Source organism: Vigna unguiculata, chromosome 3, assembly GCF_037176805.1.
Source record: "Vigna unguiculata cultivar grain cowpea cultivar isolate G323 ecotype 2 chromosome 3, ASM3717680v1, whole genome shotgun sequence".
NCBI lineage: Eukaryota > Viridiplantae > Streptophyta > Magnoliopsida > Fabales > Fabaceae > Vigna > Vigna unguiculata.
In genome coordinates, this window is record NC_140794.1 from 41,748,419 (window position 1) to 41,756,286 (window position 7,868).

Sequence of the window (7,868 nt, forward strand, 5' to 3'; positions counted from 1 at the left end):
ATATATGAAAATTCTCATGTTATAGGAGGTTTCCATATAGAGTCTATTCAAACAAGAGTAAATTGTTAGGATAATCAATAATCAATATAAATTATTTTTAACCATAAAAAATATAAAATAGATAGAATATTATTGTATAGTTTCTATGTGTTATTAAACCTAACACAACATATTTTAAGATTTTGTATATATGAGATTTAATTTCTCCTTTCCAATTGCAAAAAATATTATCGGTTCAAAATTGTTTCCGAAAATATTTTTTTTAAAATATAAATGATAATAACTAGTCCTAATAGAATTTAATGTAAAATTAATTAAGGATCTTTAGAATTTAGGATTCTTACACGATAAACATGATAGAACACTAACCTTGATCCATGAGAGATCCTATGTGAATATGCGTTCTTCAATTTATAATCATGTGTGTTCTTCAACCACCGTTACCCAATCTATCTCTTTGTCTTTCTTTCTCTTCTCACACTTTCTTGATGGGTTACTGTGAAAAAAACCTTATGGTTAGAGACAAAATCCCAATCCCTTTTATAAAGCAACATCCATCAAATTGGTTTTTATTTTATCTTTATCTTTATTTTATTATATTATCACTTCCCATAATAATAATCAATAGGTCTTGAAATTTTATTAAATCACAATTGAGCCCATCATAATATTTCAAATGAGTCACTAATAGAATTAATTCGTCAATTAATTTTAGCATTCTCCCACTTGACTCATATGATGTCATAACATTATGTGATTTAATACATAAACATAATGCGCATTAAAAGACCTTATAAATTGGTTCCATCATTATTCATAATTAAAGATACAGAAATAATAAGAGTCATGGCGGTCACACATCATTCGGTCGACATGATCTCTTCCATGTACTACTATATCATCCCTTTCTCCTTAATATGACCTTAAAATGAGAAGTCCATAATGGGTTCAAACATAATGTCATTTTACAAAGCAATAATATAACATAATTTGTTTTCTTCCTCATAATTTGCATGCATAAACATAAAGAAGAAAACACAGATTTCAAAAATTTATATATTAGGGAGCTCAGAGTGTCACATAAACATTAAAAACATTAACATTCAACATTTAACATTCACTAGTAGACATAATGCCCATATTCTTTACATGACCAACATACAATTTGGGCGGTAACCCTTTTGTTAAAGGGTCAACAATCATAAGATATGTGCTAATATATTCTATTGACACTATACGTTTCTGAACTTCTTCTTTAACGGCAAAGTATTTCAACTCCATATGCTTAGCACCTTTGGAATACTTGTCGTTTTTAGAAAAGAAGACTGCTGCAGAATTATCACAATAAATTTTCAGTGGCTTGGAAATACTGTCGACTACTCCAAGTCCTGAAATAAAATTTTGCAACCAATTAGCTTGAACTGTGGCCTCAAAGCATGCCACAAATTTAGCTTCCATGGTGGATACAACAATGACAGACTGCTTCGCACTTTTCCATGAAATCGCTCCTCCGACTAAAAGATACACATAACCAAATGTAGACTTTCTTGTATCCACACAACTGGTAAAGTCTGAATCTGTATAACCTATCACCTCAAGGTGATCAAATTTTCTATAAGTAAGCATGTGATTCTTTGTTCCTTGTAGGTATCTTAAAACTTTCTTTGCAGCTTTCCAATGCTCCAGTCCTGGATTACTTTGGTCTTTACCAGGCATACCAATTGCAAAGCTAATATCTGGCCTTGTACATGTTTGAGCATACATCAAACTTCCAACAACAGATGCATAAGGGATATTTTCCATCTGTTTCCATTCCAAATCATTCTTTGGACATTGCATGAGACTGAACTTGTCTCCTTTCTGTATTGGAATGGGAGATGTTGAACATTTATTCATTCTGAATCTCTCTAAAACTTTATTAATATATGCATTCTGAGACAAACCTAACAGTCATTGTGATCTGTCATGAAATATTTCTATTCTTATCACATAGTATGCCTCATCCATATCTTTCATTTCAAAGTTATTAGAGAGAAATCTCTTAGTCTCACTTAATAGACCAAGATCATTAGTCGCAAGCAAGATATCATCAACATACAAAATCAGAAATATAAACTTACTCCCACTGACCTTTAGATATATACACCGATCAACAATGTTTTCCTTAAATCCAAAGGACACAATAGTATCATTAAACTTTAGATACCATTGTCGAGAAGCTTGCTTAAGTCCATATATCGATCTCTTAAGTTTACACACCATGTGTTCCTTTCCTTCTTCAGCGAACCCCACCGATTGGTCCATATAGACATCCTCTTCTAAATCCCCATTCAGAAAAGCAGTTTTAACATCCATTTGATGCAACTCAAGATCATAATGAGCTACTAATGCCATGATAATTCTAAAAGAATCTTTCTTATAAACAGGCGAAAATGTTTCCTTATAGTCAATGCCATCTTTATGAGTAAAACCTTTGGCAACAAGACGAGCCTTATAACGTTCAATATTGCCTTGAGAGTCAGGCTTAGTCTTAAAGACCCATTTACACCCAACTCTCTTGCATCCTTCTGGCAATTCCACAAGGTCCCATACGTTATTATGTACCACTGATTTAAGCTCATCTATCATGGAATCTAACCACTTATCAGAATTATCACCATTAATGGCTTCTGAAAAAGAAATTGGATCATTATCAATACTTAAGTCATTTTCTAACTCTTGTAGATTAACCACATAGTCATTCGAAATAGCAGACTTTCTATCTTTGTGAGATCTTCTTAATACTATTTCTTATGGTTGTTCTACTATTGGCTCATTGTTAACCTCGAAATCATTAATTTGTTGTTCTTCTTGATTGTTGTGAGTTTCTACAACATGTGGAACAACAACTCTTGATAAAGAAGTACTAGGTATAAGAACTTGTACTCTAACTTCCTTAATCTCCACATTTCATGAAGTTTCACTCCCATTGGTTTCACCATTCTCATTGAACCGAGCATTTCCAGTTTCAACGATTCTTGTACTATGGGTAGGACAATAAAACATATACCCTTTTGATTTTTCTAGATAACCAATGAAAAATCCACTGATTGTTCTTTCATCCAGTTTCTTTTCTTGCGAATTGTATATTCTTACTTCTGCTTGACAATGTAAGACCCGAGAAATTTAAATAATTAAATTAATAAGTATTTAATAAATGCGGGTAGTGGAAGCCTTTATGACACTTAATGTTAATTGTTGTAATGTGGAAAAGTATTAGCTCAAGTGGTTGAAAGTACTTTAACTGTGTGAGAGGACTTGGCTTTGAGTCTTATGTATGTCTTTGTGTGTTATTTTAATTTATGCATTATTTCGTTAGTATATTTGAATGCTAGATGTCATAATATAATCCTAAAATTTTAGGAATTATCACAAATGTGAATTGGTTGAATTGGTTGTGCAATTGACTTGGTAATTGATGGGTTGTGGGTTCAAACCTTGATGAGAACAACTTAATCTTTTTATTTTTGCTAATAATACTTGTGGTCTGAATGTGAAAGGGTGGGAAAGCCCTAGAGGTAATGGGCAGCCAAGGGATTTGGAAAAACAGTCCATAATGGCTCATGAAAGGTAATAATAGACATTAAAAAGCCAATTTTCGTTTTATTTCTTTTTACCACAATTAGGAGCCATATAAAAAGGGAGGGTTAGGCAATTAGAAGGGTTTTGGAAGTCTGAAAAATTAGAGTGAGAAAGGATCACGAATTTTGAGTGAGAAAGCGAATTGGGATTCAGAGCAAAGCAGTGGTGGTTGAGAGAGCAAAAAGGGAGGGTTCTAGCTATCACAAAGCCAAGGTTAGGCAACCTTTTGAAGCAAAGATTCACAAGTTAGGGGAGCTCCTTTTCTATGCAACTATATGTTTATTGAGATGAATTTCGTGTATAGTGTAATGTGCAGTAATTATGTACCTTTTGCCCTATGAATTGTTTGACAACATGCTGTGAATTGGGGTGTGGGGTTGTTTTGTTGTAATGTGATAAAACCCTTATGGGTTTGTATGGAAACTATGGAGTTATGTACTGATGATGTGTAAGGTTTGATTTTGTACTTTTGGGTGACTAATTGGTGTCCAAATCATGCACATAATGTTGTAACCTGAGATGATTTGTTTGGCATAGTAGAATGGGGTTTTGGGCATGTCGAGATAGGTTTTTGCGTGCATTACAAGGGGGATAAGTGCTATTCTCGCTCAAGCTATCTAGGCTCGCCTAGGCGAGAATAGCAGGAAAGAAATTTTGGGTTGTGTCTGCACATCTTGCTCAGGTGAGAGCAGCTCGCCTAGGCGAGGATTCGCGAAAAGGTGAGGTTGTGCTCGAGGGTCTCGCCCAGGCGAGGAAACCATGTTTTGAGCGACAAAGTCCCTCGCTCAGGCGAGAGGTACTCGCCTAAGCGAGAGATCGGGGTAGATGCATGTGTGTTCTGCTGTTTTGGCCACCTAGGCGAGAGAGGTTGTGTTGAGCGAAGAGAGGCCTCGCCCAGACGAGATGAGCTCACCTAAGCGAGACTTAGTACGTAATGTTGGTAGCACGCTCGCTCAGGCGAGGAAGCTTAGCTTGAACGAGACAGGTCTGGTCGCTTAAGTTAAGGCTTCTTGCCCAAGTGAGTCTAGTGCAGTTTGTGTGTACTGTTGTGCGCTTTGATGCGAATGTGGATCAGGAGATGTTGTGCCATGAGCGGGTAGGTTCATGGATGGAGGTTGACATGTGATGGTATGAGCGGGGAGGTTCATACTCTATTACTCTCCTATGAGGATACGAGCGAGGTAGGTTCGTATGTTCTGTACTCACAATTGAGAGATGCTGCGTGCGGGAGGTACGTAGCTGGAGGATCACATGTGTTGGACTACGGGCGGGTAGGTCCGTAGATTAGGACTACGAGCGGGGAGGTTCGTAGAGGCAGGACCACGAGCGGGCAGATTCGTGTGAGCATCATGAATCCTGAGTCCATGGTTAACTTTGTTGATTAAATTGGAAGTTAAAAGCCTTGATGGTATTAAAGATGTGATTAGGGTCTAACTTTGAGAATATAATTATGTGTAATTGTATTATTTAATTGTTATGTTTCTCATATTTTGCTGAGCTCACCCTTTCTGTTTGTGTGTGGCGATGATCATGTAACTCTTTACACGTTTGTAGTTGATGATACAGGTGATGCTGCTAACCCCTGAGACGGAGAGAGGGCTACTATGGGGATTATGATTTATGAAAATTCTAAGGGTTTTCATTGTCTTGTTAGATTTTGGAAATTGTAATAAAAGTTTTATTTAATTTCTTTAAATTTATGGTGCTTTTATTATTGTGATAAATTTTCCCGCGTTTTGGGAGTAGTGAAGTGCAACATTTGAACTCCTTTATTATTAATTATATATTGATTTATTTAAACCAAGTAATTTCCAGTAGGGATGTTACAGACAACCCCAAACATGTAGGTGTCTCAAATTGGGTTTCCTACTCGTCCACAATTCAAATACATGGAAGTCTTTAAAGCATACATCCACAATGATACAGGTAAACATGAATTACTTAACATACTCCTAACCATATCCAGTAAGGTTTGATTACGCCTTTCTGATACACCGTTTTGTTGTGGTGTGCCTGGCATTGTGTATTGAGCATAAATACCACGTCTCTCAAGGAACTTAGCGAACGGACTAGGATGTTGTCCACTTTCATCATATCTTCCATAATACTCACCATCTTTAGCAGACCTTATGATTTTCACCTTTCTGTCTAATTGTCTTTCCACTTCATTTATATAAACTTCCAAGGCATTCACTGATTGAGATTTCTCATGCAGTAGATAGACATGTCCATAACGTGAAAAATCATCAATAAAGGTGATGAAGTACTTCTCTTTACTGAAAGAATTTACTTCAAATGGACCACATATATCGGTGTGTATGATTTCAAGAAGCTAAGTGCTTCTCGTGGCTCCTTTCTTTGTGTGTTTTGTTTGTTTACCTTTAATACAATCCACACACACATTCAGATCAGTAAAATCCAAATCTGGAAGGATTTCATTCTTTATTAATCTTTGCATTCTTTCTTTGGAAATATGTCCTAAACGTTTATGCCACAAGTAAGCAGATCGTTCATCCACTAAACTATGTTTAGTGCCAACATTGTGATGCAAAGTCATAAGAGTTTCAACATATAAATTATCCAAATTCAATTTATATAAACCATCATAAAGTGTACCAGATCCAATCATAAAAGTACACTTAAACAAATTGAAACAACCATTCCCAAACTTAAAAGAATATCCAGCAATATCAAGCTTAGACAAAGAAATTGAATTCCTAGTGATATTAGGTACATAAAAAGTATCCATAAGGTCTAAGTGATATCCAGTGTCGAGGATTAGACGATAAGTCCCGACCGCTTCCACTGGAACTTTCTCTTTATTGCCCATGAAGACAAACTTCTCATTTGGGTTTATGGTTCGGGTTGTAAGAAATCCCTACATCACATTAGAAACATGAGTCGTACATCCAGAATCAATCCACCACATATTATGGGGAACTTCAGTTAAGTTTGATTCAAAACATACGTAAGCATTATGCTCACTTTTCTTTTCGAACCAAGCTCTACGCTTTATGCAGTCCTTCTGGAAATGTCCAGACTTCCCACAGAAATGACATTTGTCATTTTTCTTCTGGATTTTGGTTGAGGACTCGTCAATCTTCAGTGATCCTTTACCCTTTCCATGTTTCTTAGCAACTTTCTTTCCAATAGCTCATTGATTCTTCACATATTGAATAGAGTGGCTTCTTAAGTTCTTTAGTCGGGTCTCCTCCTGAACTAGCATATTGTGCAATTCATGCACATTCCACTTGTCTTTCATGGTGTTGTAGTTCATCTGGAACGGGCCATACTCAGAGGGTAATGAGTTTAAAATGAACTGCACGAGAAAACTTTCATCCACTACCATTCCTAGAGACGTAAGTCTTGCTGCGATATTTGTCATCTCGATCACATGCTCATGCATAGTACGCGAACCATCAAACTTCATTGTGGTCAACGTACTCATCATTGTTCCAGCGAGAGATTTATCAACAGTTTGGGAGCACTCTTCCACAAATTTCATAAATTCTTTTGTGTCATCGACAAATTTCATAAATTCTTTTGTGTCATCGGTTTTGGGAAGAGCTGACTTTATATTGCTTGCTATGTTCATTCTCATAAACATTAAGCTAAGTCTGTTTGATCTTTCCCAAGCTTTGTAATGAGCTTTCTCTTTATTGCTATTGGCATCCGTGATAGCAGCCGGCTTTTCAACTTGAAAAGCTAGATCAAGATCCAACACACCTAAGTGAAATTGGACTTGCTCACTCCAGTCAAGGAAATTCAACCCATTAAAGACTGGAACAGACGAAGCATGTGAGTGTAAAAATACCGGAACATAGACTGCAATTAACACATGCCTAACATTAATGCTTTGAGTCATAAAACTAGACGTAAAAACAGATTCAGATATAAACAATCATTATATGCATACTAATGTTATCCTTTGGGAGATCCAATAATACACAAACATAAGTATAATGATGTTAATCATATTATAACATTATTGATAATTAAAATATGCATCAACTAGAATCACCTACTACCTTTGAGTATATAAATAAAACTAGTGACGCATACAAAATTATCTACAACCATGCTCATTAATTATAAGAACAATTAATCAACCTTTGAACGATTCTGAAATGTCTTATAATTAGTGAATTTCAATTAACTCATAAATTTAATTATTCATAAATAACATTCATATTAAGGGTAATTGAAATAAAAAACATTAATAATTTGAAATCACAAAAAACTTTAAA

At 35.5% G+C, this 7,868-nt stretch overlaps 1 pseudogene across 1 annotated transcript; it reads right to left on the reverse strand.

The window, feature by feature from the left end:
- Positions 1-507: 507 nt before the first annotated feature.
- On the reverse strand, positions 508-7,868 carry LOC146887865 (secreted RxLR effector protein 161 pseudogene; annotated as a pseudogene). Its single transcript, XR_014993326.1, has 2 exons — positions 6,607-7,868; positions 508-6,499 (listed from the first exon to the last, which is right to left on the reverse strand). The product of XR_014993326.1 is annotated as a secreted RxLR effector protein 161 pseudogene (transcript).